This window comes from Thermobia domestica, chromosome 3 (genome assembly GCF_964235325.1).
Source record: "Thermobia domestica chromosome 3, izTheDome1.hap1.1, whole genome shotgun sequence".
NCBI lineage: Eukaryota > Metazoa > Arthropoda > Insecta > Zygentoma > Lepismatidae > Thermobia > Thermobia domestica.
The window spans coordinates 351,517,593-351,541,928 of NC_137456.1; the positions used below are offsets into that span (position 1 = coordinate 351,517,593).

General features: G+C 36.2%; 2 protein-coding genes across 3 annotated transcripts in view; one reads left to right on the top strand and one right to left on the bottom strand.

The window, feature by feature from the left end:
- LOC145681304 (short coiled-coil protein homolog) overlaps nucleotides 1–24,336 on the bottom strand; it is a 337,128-nt gene that overhangs the window by 233,512 nt on the left and 79,280 nt on the right. The gene's annotated exons all lie outside the window — the stretch shown is intronic.
- Nucleotides 8,222–24,336, top strand: part of l(3)05822 (SH3 domain-containing lethal (3) 05822) — a 136,792-nt gene continuing 120,677 nt past the window's right edge. The window contains exon 1 of the mRNA XM_081752956.1: nucleotides 8,222–8,241. The gene's annotated coding sequence lies outside the window, so the exon portion shown is untranslated. The remainder of the gene's footprint in view (nucleotides 8,242–24,336) is intronic.

Below are 24,336 nucleotides of genomic sequence, written 5' to 3' on the forward strand. Positions count from 1 at the left end.
TCCCTCGGCGACCACACTATCCGGGTAAAGGGAAGGAAGGAAGCGGCCTGAGACCTATAAGTTAAGTACCACCCCGGCATTTGCCTAGTGTAAATGAGGAAAATCTCGTTTAGGATGCCTGACCTGAAGAAAGTTTTTTTGCACTTTTTCGACCGAGTATTCCCACCGAGAATCGAATTTTCTGTTTATATTCCATGTTGTTTTGACCCAATGCTGTCAATATTTGAGAATAATCTGAAAATCTGATGTTTCCGACCAAACCCGTCTTGTAAACCACAAAATTTTAAAATTCTTAGTTCCCCAGATCTTAAGGCGTTTCTCTCCCTTCGCAATCATCTGATGCTTTAAAAAGAGATTTCCATCTTAATTCGACAATTATCTAATGTGATCCTCACAGTTCGGAACATTTCCTTCTCCTGTTTCACAAAATCACAATACGTATTTTGTCAGATCATATTTCCTCAATTCTAAGCTTGCATATGTAAATTATACCTATCCCTATCTGTATCCATGTTTCAATCCCTCTCTCAATGTCGCCCACTATCAACGCGCATGGCTTGGGATCAAACCTTCGATTCTTGAAACCAAATGTAAGCGCTCTAGCGATGTGCTATCAGTGGCGTAGCAGCTGCCCCCGCAACCCCCGCAGTGCGGGGGGGCCTCAGGTGTAGGGGGCCCCGAAGTCTTGCTATGAATAAAGATTTAATGAAGTAGAACTTCAATCTTACTTCTATCGGCTTTACAACTAGGGCCCCTTCTCTATACTTTGCGGGGGGGCCCGCAAAAGTGTGCTACGCCACTGTGCTATCGTAACTATATAGGTTTGTTGTTAAAAGCAGCGTCATTGTAGATCTTTCCCGGGGAAGAGAGATGCGGAGATTCTACACCGACATAAGATTTTTACGTTTTTTCTAATTAGTATATTACCATACATTTGATCAAACAATATGTATTTATCAAGCTCAGGGAGGGCGGACTTACTCCATTCTGCCCTGCCAAATGACGCCCTTGGAACACTTTCTTGCAATTACTAACAGGAAATGAAATCAGTCAGTCATTGAGTAACACTCACTTCTGTCAGTAGTTTTTAGAGCTCTGCGTCCGCATTACAGACTTTGTGAAGCACAAAACCTACTGCCGTGATTGACAATTTCCATTGATTTCACAAGAAGCATCTTCCTAGCTTGCAGTCTTCGAAGAAGGGAAATAATGCGTTCATGAAGCTATGAAAACATTTTCTGACATTATTATTATTATTATTATTATTATTATTATTATTATTATTATTATTATTACTAGCAGCGTTCACCCCGCTTCGCTGCGGTCACCCCGGAACGCAATAAACTTTGTTACTTAGATAATTTTTACTTTTTCGCTTTCAAGTGATATGATAAAAACCATAGAAGATTGCAGTAAATCTTAACATTATATCGCCTGTCATTTATGTTAACCCGCCCCGCTTCGCTGCGGTCATCCCGGTGCTGGCATATTGTAAAAGTGTCTGTAAAAATAAGCAAATCAATTAAAAAATTTTAAAAAGAAGATTCAAGCTATTTTCCGCTGTATATCGCCTGTCATTTATGTTAACCCGCCGAGTGACACGGTCATGCGGGTTGCATATAAATACGTTTATTTTTACCTATGATGAACTAACAAAGGATTTGTGGACACCTGAATGGTCAATTATCTCAAGACACTGGTAATTAAAAATTAAAGTGATATGATAAAAACCATCTAGGGTCCAAATCCTAATAACCCCCCAAAAATGAAAGAAATTGGTTCAGCCGTATTAGCGTGATGAGCGGACAAAGAATTGTACGTTCTCTTTTATATATAGCGCCTGTCAGTTATGTTAACCCGCCGAGTCACAGGGTCATGCGGGTTGCATATAAATACGTTTATTTTTATACCTATGATGAACTAATAACAAAGGATTTGTACGTATGGACACCTGAATGGTCAATTATCTCAAGACACTGGTAATTGAAAATTAAAGTGATATGATAAAAACCATCTAGGGTCCACATCCTAACAACCCCCCAAAAATGAAAGAAATCGGTTCAGCCGTATTAGCGTGATGAGCGCACAAAGGATTTTTTGTACGTATTGACACCTGATTGGTCAATTATCTCAAGACACTGGTAATTGAAAATTAAAGTGATATGATAAAAACCATCTAGGGTCCAAATCCTAACAACCCCCCAAAAATGAAAGAAATCGGTTCAGCCGTATTAGCGTGATGAGCGGACAAAGGATTTTGTGCGTTCTCTTTTATATATATAGATTATTATTATTATTATTATTATTATTATTATTATTATTATTATTATTATTGTTATTATTATTATTATTGTTATTATTATTATTATTATTATTACTATTACTATTATTATTCAACATCTACAAAGGCATTTCAGAACAAACGAATGGAAGATACTATTTTAGAGCTATAAAGCTTGTAAACCTCTTTTTTTTTTTTTTTTTTTGTCTGAATGAAAAGAGCGTATTAAGTCACACACTGTTTTAGGCAAGGAGAGATGGAGGAGGGGGTGAGTTGGATTGAATTCCACAAGCAACTAGTCGATTGAGACATGTTTCTGAGCGCATAAGCAAACGGGACAAGAGTTTGTTATTCATTTAGACTTAATCCGCTTTATGCAGAGTCGTTTTGACATATGATTAGAGTCATACTAAAGACTTGACTACTGCAGGAAACATATGTTAGTCGACCTCTTTAGTATGTCACTAATCACACGTCAAAACGACTCTCAATAAGGCCCAATGTTTTTAACGATTTCTAAACCGCGAACTGTACGGTACATGCTCAATGTGTTCGTACAAGGTAACCAAGAAAGCTCTGTCACTTTTTCACTCACCACCTTCGAACATCGATATGTCACCTAAGGCGTACCTAGAAGATCAAAAATAGTCCTCATCAGCATCGACGAGCTTCTGCCAACGTTCTGAAAGGCCATGGATTCCATCGCGGAATAACTTGATTGGTCGTAAAGCGAAGAAGTTATCAAGTGCATTTTGCACCTCTACTAGGGATTTGAACTGGTGTTCTCTAAGGCAGGGCGCAAAATTTCAGTCAGACGGACTCGCCAATCCAAAAATGATGGTCGCCAATATCTCTCACGCATGGGCGGCGATTAGGGGGGGCAAAGGGGGGCAGTTGCCCCCCCCCACTTTTCTGAAATGACCTGTTAATGTATATAGTTCCATTTTGAAATGTAAATTTTTTTTTGTATGTATTTAGAAAAAAAATGTTCCATAGTCTCTATAATATTTGCCGTTGCGTGAGTACCTATTTTTTGTCTTCCCATGGAGTTAAGAAAGCTACAGGAATTGCATTTTAATTGTCACGAATATGGTCCAAGAATTAATATATTGGAGTGCAACATTTCGAGCATACTTTCATTTCTTCTTACAAGGACTCAATGTAAGTCTAATATGAGTTAATCAGCCGCTTTGAAACTCATTGAGATGACATTAAAAAAAAAAAAAAAAAAAAAAAAAAAAACTTTCAGAAGTTATTCTTTAATTGCACAAAATTGACAGTTTGTAAAATGCCTTTTCTTCTTTCTAATAGTAAGGAATAGTTTGATTTGTTTTGATTTGGAGTATTTTGAGTTTAACATCCCGTTCAACAGCGAGGCTATAAGAGACGCAGATCTACTGATTAACGTGGAATCCGATGGGCTCTCGCCGCGAATCGAACCCGTATCTCCCACGCCAAAGACGTGTACGCTAACCGCTTAGCCACAAAGGAGGTCAGTAAGAAATATTAATTAAAAAGAGAGTAATAAAAAACAGCTTCAACCTTTTCCATTGTTTTGCAGTGGTGTGTTCAGGGGTGTAAGAGAACGAACATGTTTCGAGATTTCTTTAAATGTCGTAGCATACGCTTGTAGTATTTACTTTCATTTTCTAAGAGTAATACATTTAATAGCATGTGTGGAACTAAAAATTAAGTTGTTCATTAATCCCCAGTTTCAATATAACTTCTTCAAAACAAGCCTCATTATTTATTACTATGATTATATTATCCTTTGTATTTATTTATTTTGCAATTTGTTATTAAATAATGTGATCACATAATCTTCCGGACAATTTTAAGATGTTCATGAGCAAAGAATCAAATCTTACATCTTCGTTTAAGAATATAAAGGACTAGTACCAACTTGCGTTGCTCTTATCAATTTACTTAATAAAATTTGAAATACGATATACGGTATTTTAACAGAAAAAGATAGTATCCTATTAGTTATATAACCTTTCGTCAAACAAAACGTTAGAAGCAACCAGGGAAACTAACATTGATATACAGATCATTTCTTGCCCCCCCACTTTTAACGTCCAATCGCCGCCACTGCTCTCACGTACAAATTATGAACCCTACACCACCACGGTTTTTGCTTTGACAAAGAAGGAGATTACATCAGGGCATACAATTTTAAAAAACAAACAATTAAATTCAGGATAATCAATTTGAATTGGACAACTCATATACATGTTAAAAATATCTTACCTTGAGACTTAACGTTTGTGTAACGCTCTGTCTCTGTACAGAAGTACCAGTTGTCGATTGAAATTTTCTAATAAAAGTCCGTAAGTGAAGGGCCACTAATGGAAATTATGAGCAAATCATCCAGTGTGTCAGTCTTAAGTGGATTCCTGATTCCTGTAGGAAATCTTAACTCTGTTGAGACTGCTAAAGCCTCTCTCGCATCAAGCAGTACTCACAGGTAAAACTGCACAAAATGTGACCATTTCAATTGAGGGTGAAAAAGGAGGTGCGAATTACAACGTTGTAAAGACTTCACTTTCCATGTTTTCTCCCACTCAGTGACAATAATTTTTGTGCGAAACATAAACTGTGCAGCCCTATGAGTTTAGGCAGAAATCATTCCTACTGAACACTGGTCGCCAGCTCTAAATTTATAGTCGCCAATAGCGACCTGGCGACCGGAAATTTTGCGCCCTGCTCTAAGGTGATTGTCCAAGGAAAGCAACAGGTGATAATCGAACGGTGCAATGTCCAAGGAGTATGGCGGATGCAATAGTATTTCCCCTCCAAGGAGTAGAATGGTGTCCCGGGTCATCCTAGCCACGTGGGACTTAGCGTTGTCCTGTAACAGGAGGACCCTTTTCGATTCAGAAACGCTGGTTCCAGAAATTTGAGTTTTTCTTCAACACGGCTCAACTGCTGACAGTACACAGTTGTATTCATGCTCTGACCGGCTGGTAGCAGTTCTCGATGCACGATGCCGCGAGCAGACTACCAAACACAGGAGGACCTTCTTCTGGTGCAGTGCTGGTTTCGGCTGTCTTGGAACCGGTTCGTGGGATGATAACTAATGATGACGTCGCCGTGAAGCTTCGTACAGGACCCACTTCTCATCACATGCCAACATCCTGTTCAGAAATGTCTCTTTCCTCAGACGAGACAGCAAAGAAACACAGGTATTTGCTTGCGTTGCCTTTTGGGCCGGAGTCAAATCATGTGGGACCCATCGACTCAACTTGTAGTGCTTCCCAAGTTGATGGAGGTGCTGCCGAAAGGTTTCTCCACTCACACTGAATTTTAGTCCCAGTTCCTCACATGTCTGGCCACTGTTGGCCTCAATTACTACTTGAAGATCTTCATTTTGTACATGTGTTGGTCTTCCGGCAGGTGGTACGTCTTCTAGTGTTTCGCCACCGTCTTTAAACTTGTTAAACCACCACTGCACTGTCTGCGTAATCACGACAACCTGTTAAAGGCCTGACATATCTTCCGCCCCGCTGCAGCGGCGTTTGACCCCAGTTTGAACTTGTACAGCATATACGCCCTTATGACGCTCTGTGGAGGTCCCATGTTCACCCTGTCCTTACGCAAGTTCACGGTGTAACTGAACTGCCACAACCAGGCAGTATGTTGGATGTACCTACACTAACAACTGACCTTCGCCTTATCTCAGTTTGCATTCAACCCAAGGTATGAGGGTAGGGTGACCAACCGTCCCGTTTTTTCACTACCATTCCCGGTGTCCCGAAAAAATCTCTCGGGACGCCACAATGTCCCGTATTTACATTGAGTACAAAGACCCTTTCCAATCGCTAAAATTTCCAAATTTATATTATTTTCTAGGCTATGTGATTATATTGGAACATGTCTAATTACTGAGCAACATCACTACGACGTTTGCGATGGTGGATGTGGTGGCTGCACTGTTTCCCTTCCCAGGTCTACTCACTCCAAGACTTCCACTCCGCAGATGACAGTGCAAAGGACTGAAAGCCTTATGAAGAACAAATGTAACATGTTTTTGCTCTCGAGATCTTTAGTGGTTAAAATGTTAGCCCACGCACCTTTGGCGTGACAGACCCGGATTCGATTCCCGGCGGGAGCTCAGGTGGTTCGGATTCCACGTTAGTCAGTAGGTCCCTCTCATATAGCCTCGCTGCTGAAAGGGACGTTAAACTCAATATCAACTCAACTGAACTGATTTTGCTCTCTATTTTGGGCCGTGGAAAATTGAGGCGCTGTCATCAGTACAGTACAGTGTCTCCGTGATTTGACTAGACAATAATCCTTTAAGTGAAGCATAAATATAATTTATCTGTAACCAGTTTAGTTTCTACCACCTAATTAACAAAATTGAAAGAAGTGCAAAAACAGGTGTTATGGATGTCAATAATGGAAAGCATGCTTAAAGCTATGTCTAAAAGAAAAGAGGACCAGTTTTTATCATTGAATGTAAAAGCCTATCTTAAAAGGAACGAAAATACGCAACAAGACAAAATCAACTTCAAAAATGAAATTAATGAGCTTTATGAAACTTGCATTGAATATCTAAGGAAATGGAGTGTATTGTTCCCTATTTTTTCAATATTCAAATGGATGCTGTTGAACATCCTCAGTTGGGGGCAGGTTGAAAATTGTGTTGCTTACTTCAAAGAAAAAAGTATTGAAATAAATGATTCTTTCCTTTTCGATCACGTGGCTTCGTTGAAGGATTTTGTTATTAATAAAATAAAGGAATGGAGATAGGATTTTTTTAAAAAATCCCTCCAGTGCCACAAGAAGGGTTTTTTTTTTTTTCAAAACCTATACTAGGTCTGAAGAGCACTCTGAATCTTTAAAAATATACAAATATGTGTTTGCGACCCCTGCTCATAATGGCAATACTGAAAGAATATTTTCGCTCATGAACATCCAATGGACAGACGAAAGAAACAGGATGGTAGTGGAGGCCCTTTCTGCAATTCTTCAAGTGCTATACAATTACAAAATGGATTGTTCTGACTTTTATATCTTTGTAAACTTGTTAGAAAAGAAGGAAGTTTTAAAGATGACTAGGACAACAGCTAGGTATTCTCATGAATCTAGCTCATGAAATGAACTCATGTTTTGCATTACATTATTGTCATGAACATACCTCATGTTTTTTTTTATTTTAATAATTGTAAAATGTTTAATATATTTTTAGTAATGTTTTCAAATATTTCATTATTTTATATTTTCACATCTTGTTAGCTGCTGATAGTTACTTATTATTTAACTGATTCTACTTTTTCAATAAGTTTTAAAACGAAAAATTGTAAATTTGCCATTTTTTTTTTGAGAGATACAAAAAGAGAGAACGGAGAGGCTAAAAAATATATTAGGGGAGCAACCTATCCAAAAATAAAAGGTGTCCCGTTTTTTTCTAGTTGACGATTTGGTCACCCTATATGAGGGCCAATTGAACACAGGCCACCACAAAAAGCGACAGAACTTTCTTGGTTACCTTTATAAAACCGTATGATATAATCAATCTATAGCTTACATATTCGTGTTTTTATAATGCTAACAGCATTAACGTCATATACACAGTAAATTCTAATTTCTCAGCTATGCAAGCTGTGTAATATTATTCTCTTCTTTATATTGTAAATAATATTTATTGTAAATTTTTATTTGCGTGTTGATATAAAGTATCGGTTTTATAATCGCATGCGAAATTCATTTTAAAATCTATTTCTACATTATATCTTACAGAGCTCTAGTTGAAGGAACATAAACACATACGCAATTGATATAATCTGTAGCAATGTTCACTGTAAACATTCCCATCATGCGTTGCGTAACAAACTATATAATATTATCTTACGTAAAAACAGACCAATAGTTGTTGGAGTGAACATAGATGAAGAAGAAACAAGACTAATTGGCCATGTTTTTAGTTCGTTTCTACTGATAAATTCTTCGGTCTGGTGAGTAAAATGTGGTTATTGCTTGACTCTAAAATCGGTGTACTAGCTGCTCTTGTTAATATTTTCTTTCAATGAGGAAATTTTTTAAAACAAATATCAGAAGCAACAAACAGCAGAAAGTCGACTTTCTCCGAACATTATAAAAGAATCAGTGGAAAGCAACAGCCTTCTGGCCATTGCAATTTTATTCTTGTAAATTATCGTGCACCATTCAGAAAGACAGAAAGAAAGAAAGAAAAAAATACTTGTGAAAGTCCAATTTCGTGATAATTTCTTTGACCAGTGCTGCCAGGTAATCATACGTATAGTGATTAAGATTAAGAAAATGTACTCAGCAGTTTCATGATTGTTTTTACTTGTATAGGAGACCTCTGCAACAGATCTGATTTCTTGTCACTATAAGATGGTAAATAAATACCTGAGAAACAAAGCTATTATTACTCAACAGGCTTAAGGGGGCAGACTACTAAATATTTTTCAAAAGCTAACAATTTTTCTTGTGCTCGCGTTTCGTAAGTGGAAAGAGATAATAAAATGTAACTTACCACAATAATAGATAATGTTATTCTACACCCGAAAATACGAATCGGAAGAATTTTCAGTGTTGCCATCCATAGAAATTACAGTGTGACCAGAATTTGAAATACCCAAAAATCTAGGTTAAGGCAGCGGCTACAAAAATGAACTCAACGGTAATTAATGACTTATCATGTTGTATTGGTTCCTTGTTAATTACTTTTTAAATAATATTTGTACTTAGTTTATAATAACTTACATAAATTATTACAAAATAAATATAAGTGTTATTTAAAAAGTAGTTAACAGGAAACCAAGACAACACGATAAGCCATCAATTACCGTTGAGTTCATTTTTGTAGCCGCTGCCTTAACCTAGATTTTTGAGTATTTCAAATTCTGGTCACACTGTAATTTCTATGGATGGCAACATTGAAAATTCTTCCGATTCGTATTTTCGGGTGTAGAAAACTATTATCTATTATTGTGGTAGGTTACATTTTATTATCTCTTTTCATTTTCGAAAACCAGGCAAAAGAAAAATGGTTAGCTTTGAAAAATATTTAGTAGTCTACCCCCTTAATTTCTTCCAGAAAGTTTTATTCGAGAGACAAACTCAAAATGTTGAGAGCCTAAGAGAAATATCGGCACTCTGCTTGGTCCGTACTGTACGTAGAGCAAAGTATATAGAAAAATAGCGAATATGGACTTCTTGACTCTGCGGAGATGCAAACGCTCGGGGAGGAGGGGACGCCATTTTTTTTTTTTTTGAAAGGAAACTGGTTTTTGTCATCGCTTTTTTTTTTCGAACTTATCAACTTTAATGAAGTAATAACAGTAACACGAAAAAGCATTTAATTACTGCTTTCTCGAAAAAAAAGTTAAATAATCAATACGTATTATAATTCATTTACCTGTCAAATATTTTAATTCATTCTGCTATTTTAATTATTACAACTGTCATTTTTATTAATTATAGCATAAGATGAACCAAGACAAGTGTACTATTTAATTTCACCGAATCAAAATCAAAATATCTGATGATAAGATGATTACTACCCCGAGAAACCCCATGGATACAATGTTGTCCACCCACTAACTTACTTAGGCAGGGATCGAACCAGGGTCCCCAAGCACCAGAGATAAGAGCTGTAGCAGTGAGCTACCCTGCGGTTTTCGAAATGTGCATTGTAACTTCTGCAAAGGAAAATACGTTACCGTTAGTGATGAGCGCAAGAGTCTTGGCCTTGCAGTTTTTGCAAGAGTCTTACATGCAAGACCAAGACCAAGACCAGGAATCCCGATGCAAGACCAAGACTCTTGCACAAGTACCGGCTCTACTTGATTTTTTTTTTTTTTTTTTTTTTAGAATGTAAAAAAGGAGATGGATTTCTTGGCTTCAGTAAAAATGCTGCTAAAGTGATTGTGTTTGCAATAGTTTATGCAATCAGTGTGAGTCGATCTGCCCCTGTAGCATATAGCTGTAGTACGTCGTTTTCTGAATTGGTTGTTCGCGTTTTCTGTAGATATTGCTTGTTCACAAGCCACACAGGTGTCATCTTGCGTCATGTGAGCGTTTTTGATGGATAAACACCCTGTGCGTGGGTTTTCTCGGCGTTTTTCCGTTTTCACTCAGCGCGTGAACAGTTGAATCGTTTTCAGTTTTCACTCAAATTATCCAATATTAAGATGTTTGATTATAATAATTATTATTTTAATTTTCTCTCTCTCTTTTTTGGTCAATATTGCTAAACATATCATCATCATCATCATCATCATAGCTATTCTGCCATTATTGGCAGGTTACTTGCTGCAACTGAGAAGCTTTGACGTTCGGTTGTCTTCAACTAGTCTATTCGTCTTACGTAGCAATTTGCTGATTTAATATCTTTCTTCAACTAGTCTCCTTCGCTCTCTCCCTCTCTTTCCTTCCACAATACCCTCTAGGACGTCCCTCAAAATACAGTTCCTCGTCTGCCAATATCCTAACCAGTTCCTCTTTCTCCTCCTAACAATATCTAAAATTCTTCGTTTTTCCCCTACTGCTAATATTTCTAACACCTCATTCGTTTTCCGTTCATCACAGTTAATTCTCTCCTTTTTTCTCCCTGCCCATGTTTCGAAAGCCTGCAATTTCTTCATTGCTTTTGCGTAATGTCAATGTTTCTGCCTCATAGAATACATATTGGAATCAGTAAAACAAAATATCAATGTTTAATTGGAAATTTGTTTAATACAAGGATTAGCTAATCGTGGTTGAAAAGAAAAATCTGACGCCTTTAGAGTGAAAAATTATTTTACAATTCATGATATATCAATAATCTGTGCCGTCTTGATTTTCTTTCATGCGTCTCAGGGGTAGCCTCCCCAGTTTGGGAACCAGTGGACTGTTGGATCTGTTAGAAAATATAAACAAATTACGGAACGATGTGATTTAGACATAGTGAAGCGTGGGTACCCATTTAAAAGAAATAAAAGTAATCGCCTATGTTGTACACTATCATCATACTTACACGAAGATAAACTATATTACAGTTAGAAACAAATATTGTATTTCCGTTACTATTGGCGCATTGTAGAGTTTATTATCCCTTATATCCATAGTAAAATTTAGCTACGAAAAGCTTGAGATTTCTTAAATGCAAGACTTGCAAGACTCTTGCATGCAAGACCAAGACCAAGGGTTCCAGTGCAAGACCAAGACCACCCCGGCCTTGGTCATGGTCTTGCATTTGCTCATCAGTAGTACACTGTCATAATACTTACACGAAGTTAAACTATATTACATTTAGAAACATAAATTATATTTCCATTATTATTGGCGCATTGTAGAGTTTATTATCCGTTATATCCATGGTAAAATTTACCTATGAAAAGCTTGAGATTTCTTAAATGCAAGACTTGCAAGACTCTTGCATGCAAGACCAAGACCAAGACCAAGAGCAAGGGTTCCAGTGCAAGACCAAGATCAAGACCACCCAGGTCTTGGTCTTGGTGTTGCATTTGCTCATCACTAGTTACCGTCCTCAGTTCTTGTAGGTTATTTACATTAGCTACCAGAACAAAAGAAACATGGCATTTGCATAGCTTAAGAGCTTGTGAATGAAAGTGCAACTGGCTTCGCCAACGAGAAATTACACATTGTTTAACTGGGATGAATTCAGAAGGGAGGTCAAAGGAAGAATTTAGTTTCATAAACTATTTCTTCGTCGAAGGGGGAAAAAATTTGAATTCATACGAGGAAAGAGTAGCCATCAAAATTATTGATTGATTTTTATGTAGGCCTATGTACTTTGTCAACAGCGAGAATATATTGAACGAGACCTACAGTTCGAAGTGGGAACTTAAGCACTGTAATACACTCGATGTTCTCCAACCGGGATTCAAACCCGGTACCTCGGGCTAAACTGACAGGCCACTAGACTAAGCATGAAGGTGGCAATAGGATGAACTCGAAAGAAGTCTTAGACATGTACAGTAGGCCTATCTATAATACATTTTCCTAAAATATTTACATTATTTTTCTGGGATTATACACGAAATCATTCGCCTATCTTGTGCATCTTCGTTGCCAATAACTTTTCAAGGCTTGTGTAGGGTTGGTTACCCTGAAGTTGCTGGGACACTCCTGCTGTCTTCTGTAATCAAACATTAAACATCAATCTAAAACAGCACTTAAAAATAAAAAGTATCTTTTTTTCAGAATTATATTGTAGGTACAATTCAAACCATGTAGGAATTATAAATATAATAAGATATCTATAGCAACCGACATCTACAAATAACCAAATACCAATGCAATGACGTTCCTCGATATCTATGTCACACCCATTTCATGAAGCTAATCCACTCTGGCTATGAAATCATAACGTCTGCAGCCGTAAACTTCGTTTCCCCTTTTGATTTATAGTTTGTGTTTAATGAATCCAGGTCCAGCGTATCGTTTCCTTGTTTAGTAATCGTAGCGTTAGAGCTGTTAATTTGATAAAAGGTTCTTAGAATTTCTTGATAACAACATTCAAAGAAAGGAAGTTACAGCGAATAATAAAGTATGCCTGTTTCATATAGAACCGGTCACTTCAAGGTTAGTTTTCCTCTCTTTATAATTACAATACTGGAGAGGCTATTTCTGTGCTGGAATGACGGAGCACAATGTAAGTAAGCATTAGAAAACAATGAATGAGAAAGAGTTGAAAACGCTTAAAATGTAAATCTGGAGAAGAATACAGAAAAACGAGTTGAGTAAAAAATAAAATTAAGTGAGGAAATGTTTAGAGAATGTTCTTGAACTAGAATACACTGGTGGATATAGTTGAGGAAAAGGGAAAAGGAACTCATTAGATCATTATTTGACAAGTTTATGTAACAGGAGGGATGGAGAAGGCAAAAGAGGAAGAGAAAGAAGAATATGGTGGCAAACATTATGATTTCTAGTTGAAAGGTAGCTTTGCTTTAAAAATATCGTGAATTACAATTGAAAAGAGGGAGCACGGTGGTTCAGTGGTAAAGAGCTTACCTCTGATGCGTGGGCTCTCTGGTTCGATCTCGGTGAAGTAAGTTTCTTGTGTATAACATCGTGTCCGTGCGTTTTCTCGGGGTACTTCGATTTCCTCCCACTTTTATATTCTATCAGTTCTTCGTACATCATTCATCACCTATCTTAGCCTAAAGAGCATAGTCATGAGAGGTTAAACTGAAAGATCTCATTTCATTTTCATTTTCAATTAAAAACAATAAACGAAATTAACACGAGGTTTCATCAACAGAAAAGTTGAATCACTGATATCCGTCACATGATCTTTGTTTCTGATGAAATATGGTGTATTTTTCTGTTGGTTTGTCTCTTATGGTACGCAGAAGCTAAAAAAAAAAAAAAAAAGAAAAAAAAAGAAAAGAAACCTACTCATTTCATGTGGCCGGTGTGTGGCGCAGGACCATCATTTCACAACCTCTAAACAGAAGAGGAAAAGAGGGGATTGGTTAATTGATTGGATTCTAGTTTAGCGCTCGTTTTAGCACCGAGGCTGTATAAGATACGGATCTACAACTTAAACCGGGATCTGAAACAAATGATTTCCGACCAGGAATCGAATTGAGGTCTCCCGCAGCAAAGCCAGAAATGATAACCATGGCTTTGGGAAGGGAGGGGGAGAGGAGGCAGTGTACGTGTTTTCATGAAGCCGGGCAAACAATTGACTACGCTATCTATGCTCTTGTTTTCCTCTCATCACTTTCTACTTTCATGACACCAGGTGATCTTTTATCTCCTTCTTCTCTCCGTATGGTTTCTGAAAAAAGGGAGCTACAAACTGTTACGTCACACGTCATTTGGTTGGATAATGAAATGGAATTTCTTGTTTTATGGTCCATGGTTAGGCACTGTGGGCGAAAGAAGACGGGTAATTAGTAAAAGTGAATGGTTATGATTGGTGAATTGATAATGTGGAAAAAATGAAAAACCCCAGGATGAACCCCATGGATACCATATTATTCATTACAAACTTCTGTGGTCGATGATCGAACCAGGGACCTCTTACACTAGAAGTTTCCGCTTCATCACTGACGCACCGTGCCCCCCCCCCAGCATTCAATTGAGAATAACTACTATAAACAAAGAAAATACTTGGATAAATCAATTATATGCATTAGCTAATTATATTTGCATTAATGCATCAAATATTACGCCTATTCTGAATGCACCAAGATAAATTCGTAATATCTGATATTCGTATGCAACTTTCACGAGTTAAATCTTCTTGCTTCTTGTGATAAGTTTTGAGTGCATTTTTTTTAGATGTCCTAGTATTAAATGAAATTAGATATTTTGTTTGACGAGCTTGGTAATACCGTTGATAGTAGTGCTGTCGAAATCGGTTTTTGAAAAAACCGAAAACCGGTTTTTGAAAAAAGTGAAATTTCATAAAACCGAAATGTCGGTTTTGAAAATCGGTTTTGCGGTTTCGGTTTTGAAAACCGCTTTTTCGGTTTCGGTTTTGAAAACCGTTTTTTCGGTTTCGGTTTTGAAAACCGCATTTGCGGTTTCGGTTTTGAAAACCGCATTTGCGGTTTCGGTTTTGAAAACCGCTTTTGCGGTTTCGGTTTTGAAAACCGCATTTGCGGTTTCGGTTTTAAAAACCGCATTTGCGGTTTTCGGTTTTCAGAAAACCGGTTTTCTCAAAAACCGAAAACCGCAAATGTCACAAAAATTCAACAGCACTAGTTGATAGGCTAGAGAAGACATTGGAATTGGAGGAATGTATGGCCGCAGCGAGTGGACGGTGATTTACAACTGTAGAAAAAATAATTTCAATAGATAAATACGATAAAAGTTCAATGAATAAAACGAAGTTCCTACGCGAAAAACTTTTTGCTTAAAACACTAAGTAAAGCAGTATATAAGCAACCTTGAATGTTACTTCTTCTTTACAATTGAACGCCTCTGTATTTTGCTTAAAGTATTTTAAGCAAAGTAGCCTGTCTCAAATTGTTTTATTAAATCCATGAAAACAATGTAGTTCTGAAATCAGGGGATAATAACTAATTTATTTTTATACCCCTCACATTACTGTACAAATACGTAACTGTAAATAAAATTATACGCTAAATAGAACTTTCTAGCTTAGGCTTTATGTTTTTAAAAGCTTATCTAAAAAAGACCAAGCAGTTGGAAGTCAAAATTGAGAATAAATTTACTGTGATTTGGAAATAGGATTATTAAATTATATGTTCATAATTTTCTATGATGATATTGTGCAATTTTTCGGCAACATCCTAGTATTATTGGTATGGAACTTTGTGGTTTCTGGTCAAAAACTGTAACACGTGGTTTCTACAGGTCTCTTTTAAAACTAACTCAACACAATCCTCGAAATTATACATAGATTGAAACAAATGATAGACTGACGGTGCCAAGTTCGGGCTATACGATGGATGCATTAAAACAACCCAACCAAGTTCTCTCAATCTCTGACAGGTCACTAAAGACGAATGGGGTTTAGCGTTGTCATCGTGAACATACGACACCCTTTTTGTTGAAGACGAATTGTCGTAATTGGGAAAGTCGTTAATCTTGAACTTAATTGGATAATTTAGAAAAAAATATAAACTAAAATGAATTTTGGTATTTTATTTTGTATGTATGTTTTAGGATTGGTTTATTTAGTATCAGACTTCCAAAGAGAAACATCAAACGAATTTAATGACAACTCCCAGTCACGACCCCTCTTCAGTTTTATTAGAAATACAACCAATTTTTTTTTGTTTGTTTTTAAATTTCTAACATATAAAGAAACTCACATTTATCCTACATTTGACAGCTGTAAAACCATACTTGCTAACTTTAATCTTCCTACACTAGAACAAAGGCGACATATGAAGGATTTATTATTTATTCAAAAAGTAACGCAAAATATTTTGGATTGTCCTGATTTAGTTTCTTTATTGAATTTTCATGTCCCCACATTAAAAGTACGTAGAAACACTGGTCTTTATTACTGCAGAAAATCAAGAACTAATATAATGATGAAATCACCAATCTGGAGGACAACAGCTTTGTATAATAGAATATGTTCAAATAACAATGAATTTGATATATGTGATATGTCGCCTAAGAAATTTCGGAATGCCATTATCATGAGTTATCAAGAGTTGTTATCAAGAGTTACGAACATGTAATTGCGTATTTTACAACACTGTAATTGGGCTATAGCCTGTTGTGTTGACAATAAATAAGTAAATAAATAAATAAAGAAAGAAAGAAAGAAAGAAATAGGAAAAGTGAGGAGAAAGAAGAAGGTAGAAGAAAAGAAGGAAAAGAGGAAGACGAAAAGAAGAAAGGAAGAAGGAACTAGAGATGAAGGATTACTGGATAATGAAGGAAATATGATAAAGAAACTTAAATAATTATAGAAAAGATAATTCATACCCGAATGTTATCACTAGAGAATCACTTCTGAAGTGATCCTGAAGAGACACATGTTCCCTCATACTAACCTGACCTGGATCCAAGTAACTGCACAAGAGGGAGTTGCCCTGACCCAGTCCAGGCGATGAGAAGTATTAATTTAATCGTTGGTCTGTTATTTCCAAATGTTGAATAATCTTTATCCAGTATCTGAATTTCCATAGTGGAGATCGAACACACATCTGAATTACCCAACGAAAGAGAAAAAAGTCAGAGTGATTTACATATTTTCCACAAATAGAAGTTTTCGAGATTTTTTGAACAGACTGTCGTTATCAACGCTCATCCCGTTGTTTTGGTTTTCCTCCCAGAGCCGATTTAGAATAATTTAGAGTTAGTTATCTCTCATGATCTCGGCCATGCACAATACATATAATATACTATTACACACATATTATAAGCACTATTGTCGTAAATCAATATTAAATGCTACCACTTAAAACTAAATTTGTCATTCACTCACTCATACACACAAACATACAGGGCAATGTATTGATATAGATAAATCAGTTTAAAAGAAACCATAATCTAACTACAGTTGGTTAATATTTATTACATCTATTGAAAAAATAAACACAAAATGTTAAGAACATGCAAATAAGTATACATATAAATGTATCATTCCGTATATAATATTGGATTACATCAATGTAAATATATACTGTATATATATACAGTGGCGGATCCAGGATATGATCAAGGGAGGGGCTAAACTATAGTTTGCCGCTTTATCCAGTGTAAAACAGGATTGAAGTTCATTTTATCCAGTGTATACCTGAGGGTCAAGAGGGAGGCTATAGCCCCTATAGCCCCCTTGGATCCGCCCTTATATATATATATATATATATATATATATATATATATATATGTGTGTGTGTGTGTGTGTGTGTGTGTGTGTGTGTGGTATTAACAGAAAGATAAAAAATAATGTAAATTTTGATAAAATGAGATGTAAATCTGAAAGTCTAGTCACATTCTATGATATTTCGTATGAAAGAAAAAAACTTAAAATGATGGTTAAAATGAGTCTGTATCTCATATTTAAAAAAAAAAAAAAAAAACTGAAAGAAAACATTCGACGAGTCCTTTCTCGTACTTTCAGACGACTTTTTATATCGCACATTCTTAAGGCACCCTTTTGGTGCCCATGTACCTAAATTCATTTTATTTAGATATACGCATATGAACTAGTCCTTATAAATTGTGAACAGAACGTATTCAGTTTGTAAACTTACTTATTCATACATTTTTTTTAATTCTCCGAGATTAAGGAAAGTTTTGTCACTAATTTCAGAGTGAACACGTAACTTTGTTATTGCATTTATTGTACCGTCCTAGCATTCCCGTCCCTTTGAATCACTATCACACTGTGCCACATTAGGTGTACGCAGTTATAGTTATATTCATACAATATAAAGGAAACGAGAATTTTCTAAGTTCAAAGAGGTTTAGTTTTCGTATCGAAATCACCAATAATGAAGTGAGCACCATTTAGGTTTGAGGATTGGTATATGATGAGTGAAAGTGAAATGCAAATGCACAGAAAAATTCCAGGTTTATGAACTTGTGGGTAGATTTAATGATACATTAGGGTTACGATGACCTGCCTTAATTTCATGTCACATGCAACTAGCATAATAACAGACGATGTTAATATTTACATATGTTAATTAACCATGTTACAAAGCTTACAGAAAATATCTAACATGCGGCGGTATACTCTCAATTCACATTTTATATTCGTCGAATATTTCGAAACTATGGCAACCAACGACCGTTCGGGGTAGGTACCAAGACCCTTTACACATATCTATCTACTCTATTCAACATTACACATTTTACTTCAATATCACATTTATATTCGACACGTATTTATATCTCAACATACATATACTCAACCATCATATATACATATATACATATATACATATATACATATAATCTTTCAAATCAATGACCCCGATTAATAAAATTCTAAGGTTGCAACACTTCACATAAGAAAAATCCGACTATACAAATAATCAACCGCATATATATATATATATATATATATATATATATATATATATATATATATATATATATATATAAGGACTCAAAAAATGTTAGTAATATTTATGGGCCCAAACATCTACACAACATTCACCTCTATGGTAATGAATGGAAACAAAAGTAGAAATGACAAATAGTACAACGGAGAAGTTCAAATGGATAATGATAAAAGAACGAAACAAAAAATTGAATCGTATACTAAACTACTACTCGCTATCGTGGTGGGTCAAATTTGTGATGGAAAACGATCCTTTGATATTCAACATCAACAAATACCTCCACGAATCGCGTCTCGCGACATCTCAGTCGGTAATTCAGGTTCAAATGATATATATTAAATGGTTGATATTTGTCAAGTTCAAAACTCAAGGGGGGGGGAGGTTGAAAAAGTTTTTAAAAATCCTTAGAGAAGAGAAAATAAAAGTTTAGCTAGAACAGGGAAGACAGCGGCGCGACAAAAGAATAAGTTAGAACACTAAAACTACAAAGATAACTGGTCGAATTTAGACATATAACAATTCAAATCCAAATATGCTTTTATATGCCGAAAACAGATGGCCTACTAAATATGTAGCCTAAGATAAATACCTTCAAGTGCGTGACAAGTCGGTGCCCACAATGGGATTTTCATAAAGATGAGGGCTTTAGGGAAATCCCACTCCTCACTGTATCCGGTCAAACGCCATTGGAGACCCCGGCCGTACCGGAAGGATGGTGTGGTCTCTAATTTAGAATTTCTAAATAAAAAAATCCGACCCCTCAGAAGAGTTATGAATAAAATAGAATAAAGTTAATAAATAGACAAAATCTATCAGGGATTTGCCAAAATTAAAAAAAAAATAAATAAATAAAATATGTTTTGTATTAGTAAGTTATCTGCCAAATCTTACTAGTAGCTGCCAAATCCGCAAGGGCGCCAACCTTGAGGTGTCATTTAATTTCAATCGCTACCTAGTTTAAAAACTAATAAAAATGAAAATATTTAGAGGGGTGGATCGACACCTTGGTAGGGAAATAACGAGATTCGACTGTAACAAATTTACTATATTATTCAATCCTATTCACTTCGTCACCTCTTCGAACAGTAATGAACTTAGGCTTAATCACGTGACGTGGAAAAAATTCAAAGTTGCAAAGTAGTATCGCAAATGAAAGCTGAACGCATAGATTTAAACTGAACCAATTCTGCAAACGACTATTCTGTTCTGTGGTTACTTGGAAACTATCCAGAATCATTTGCTACATGACCACTATTCTTTTTAGGATCTGGGGTTTTTGGAGTATTTTTTAGACTTTCAGTCAAGCAGCTACTGCATCGTCGCTATTTATCCTAGGATCATGGTTCATACCTCATTCTCTTCAGAATACAGGAGCAGGCTTTCAAATGATACCACTTACATACCCATACAGTATACCAGGAGAGGGAAAAGTGATGTTTAATGGAAAATTTCGGGGAAAACATTTTTTCACACTTTGGGCCCCTCTGGAACGTCCCTGTGTGAACGTAGAGATCTCAAAATAATCTGATAAATACTACTCGTTAGACTGAATGCGTGTGCCAAATTTCAAGTGTGCCAAGTTTCTATCTTGAATAGTAAAGGCGGAGAAATTTTATCAAGAATCTTGACAATGCCTCAAATTACCGCAAAAGACTCTGATCTCAGGTAAAAAATTTCCTGAAACATCTCTATTTACCCTAGGATTATAATCCGCCAATCATTCTCTTCAGAATAGAACTGCCTTTCAGGCGGTACCATTCACATGTCCCCATCATGTATCTAAGGCGAGATAATCCCGAAGAAAGGGATTTTTGGTAAAAATATCCCTTTTTCAACTTTTTCCCCCTCTGGACCACTCCTGTTTTAACACAGAGATCTGAAAAAATCTGTTAAATACTACTCGGTGGACTGAATGTTTCTGCACAATTTCAATCTTCTAGCTGCAAAAGTAAGCCCACCAAAATTATACCGACAATACCCCATATTCCCCTATAGAGAAGGATATTTTGATAAAAATTCCCTGAGACATCCCTAACTATCCTAGGATCATAGTTCGCCCATCATTCTCTTCAGAATAGAACTGCCTTTCAGACGGTACGACTCACGTGTCTCCATCATGTATATGAGGCGGGAACATCCCGAAGAAAGGGATTTTTGGGTTAAAATATCCCTTTTTTCTAACTTTTTGTCCCTCTGCACCCCCGTGTTTTAACGCAGAGATCTGAAAAATCTGATAAATATTACTAGGTGGACTGAATGTTTGTGCACAATTTCAGTCTTCTAGGTGCAAAAGTAAGCCCGCCAAAAAATATACCGACAATGTCCCATATTCCCGTATACAGAATATTTTGTAAAAATTCACTGAGACATTCCTAAATACCCTAGGATCATAGTTTGCACATCATTCTCTTCAGAATAGAACTGCCTTTCAGACGGCCCATTTACAGGAGGCGTATCTGAGGCGTAAAATAGAGAAAAAAGTATTTTTTGGTAAAAATATTCCTTTTTTAAAACCTTTTTCTCCCTTGGACCCCTCTTTTGCTAACACAGAAATCTAAAAAAAATCTGGTAAATACTCCTCGGTGGACTGAATGTTTGTGCTAAATTTCAATCTTCTACGTGCAAAAATAAGCCCGCCAAAAAATAATGAACATAGGCTTAATAAAAGAAAACATATTGTTTAAAGTTATGACGTCATCACCTCCTATGTCTCGACGCAGAAAGGTGTGAGACCATACGTAACGTGTTCTACAATGCCTCTGGACTTCAAAAACAAACAAACAAAAAAAAACGGACGAAAAAGCTGAAATAGGAGAGTTATAACGCAATGTACCATGAAACACCCGTATGGTAAAATTGTACCATAAGATCCCAAAAGGGCTATTCGCATCGTCAGACTAGATGAGCAGTTAGTATGTAGGTTACTAATAATGTCGAGCCACGAAGTGAAAATACAATCCGTCATTTCCACATGACACACTATCCTCATACAAAACTCTGACGTAATGGTTAGTGCACGAAACATTTAATGTTATATATATAAATACAATCAATACTTTGTGGCAAAAATATGCACTGGGCTCATATATGCACTGTGTCCTATTATTTATTCACACTCACTACAATATATATATATATATATATTATCACTATCTTTATTCGTTTATATTTATTCTCATTTATAACATAAACTCCTTTATAGACACCCTATTCCATCATTTTACCCTAGATTGTTCAAAGCAGTCTCAGTACATATATTCAAATCAACAAACTACTACTTGAACTATAGTATACTGATCAATACGCGAGAATTTGTATGAATTAACACTAGATTCTTTCAGTACAAACCAAAGAATATTTACATTTCACGGCTTCATATTATTTTTATAGGCAATGAAAATTCAATATCAATGACTATCCTCTTAACTAAATGCAATTATATCTAAAAAAAAAAAAAAAAAAAAAAAAACAATGAGATCGTTTACAGAACGTAACGAAGAGAGAGGAAGAGAGAGAATTTGAAACTGCAGTCTGACGACAGATAAGTACTATATAGTCAATCTTCGGTTTAAGGATAAACGCGAAGTTTAATTTTATTAATCATTTAACATGAAACTACATAACGTATTGTGCTTTTCCGAGAAGCTTATTTATAATGTAATTCCTCTACATATATATTCATATGGACCAGAACTAATATTTATGCATCAATAATTACAAAAGAAGGGTAATTTTCGAGTTGACTAGATTCTTAAGTCTCGGAGGAACAAAACACTAGCGGCGAGTAGTTCTCAGCCCGACACGAGATGGCATTGGTAGTATGAAAACAAACTTTGCACTACTAAACACGCTTTGTACTCTATTGTAGGTTAACTATAAGTAGTATACTATGTAATAACGGTACGGAAATACTATACATTTGCATTACGTACCAATTTACTTATTTGAAGTGACCAAAAGAGATGAATAAGGAAACAACAATACACTGTTCTTAAATAAATATGTTATACATACTCACACACAACACTCTAAATTACATATATGCATGCTATATCACACATGAATTAGATATTTTAGATGAAATTTCAGTGAATTGAGACTCTCACGAGTTTCCTCACTATTTATTTCTTTAATTGAAACTAATTTTACCTGGATTTTACTGCTTTTCTATCCAAAATTCAAAATTTTCTAGAAATGAAACAGACGTCGTCTTACTCGAAGCTCGTCCCAAGTAGAATAACTGAAGACGCGCCTAATAGTAAGGCGTCAGAAATATAGTTCCAATCAGAGCAAATAATTTTGGCGTCGGAAATTACTAAGCGAATGAAAAATAGTAAAAGCCGGATTTTGGGAGGGTATAGGCATCTCAGAGGGACGAAGAGGATTTAAATTATTCTAACAAATATCAGGTTGGTGGACAATCTCAAAAATTTCTGTCCAATTGCTGACCTAATTTTTGTATCGCATTAAGATTAATAATTTCAATAATCATCCATTTGAAATGCCCATATCCAGAGTTATAATCAAATAATATATAAATAAATTATTCTCCGAAATATTATTCTTCCTAGAATATTCTGAAGCTCCCACATTAATTTTGGTTTGAGTAAAGAACAAATGAATTTAATACATAGACCGAAAGTTATATGTTGGAAAATTTTACAGTACGCGGTACGTTCAAAAAATATTGGGTCCCTCCAAACAAAAATTTAATTACCTTGACTGTAATGGTACATTACACTGTTGACAAGTGCCAGTTGTTTCATTTGAATTGCTCGGTGCACTTGCACTAACTATCGACAGTACAGGTTCAAGTCTATCGTTCTGCCTGGCTGCAGCACCTAGTGATTGCTAATAAAACCCCAACTCACCAAAGCAGTATATATATATATTACAGTATATATACTGGCGTGCGAGAGGTACCGGGATCGATACTCGGCGCCTCCACCATGTAAAACTGTGTAATTTCGTCTCATATAAGGAAGAGGTAGAGCAGTTAATAAAAAGAGTGTCCGGAATCGACTCCCACTACCAGTTTTTATTATAAAAATCCACTATAAGAGTATTTGTACAAAATACTATACAATTTGTTCTCTATTTTAAAAGGGTAAGTAAAAGGTAGTCTTTGACCGTAAGGTCGCAGATAGGATCTCCAACAGAGCCCCGAAGCAGGCAAAGTGGAGTGGAATTAGGTTCCCAAAGCTCCGAAGCAAGCAGTGGGTAGGTTAGATGGCCAACAGAGCCCCGAAGCAGGCAAAGTGGCTGAGGTTTGGATTCCCAGACAGAGCCCCGAAGCAGGCAAAGCCAGGAGAAAGGATAGGCGTAGTCCCGTAGCAGACTAGAGGCCCTGGGATAGGTTACTCCTAAAGTCCCGAAGCAGACAGTAGGAGGGTCACCAGAAAACTGGTACTGAGCTGGATTCTTCTGCCCAATTTATAGCGTCCCTTGGGTGGCGGTGGCGCTTCTGCTTCGATTTCGTCTTCTGCTCCGTGGGAGGGACTAAACGTCGTCTGCAGGTGATTGCAGGTCCTCCTGGTGGAAGTTCCTCTTAATGAAACACGTGGT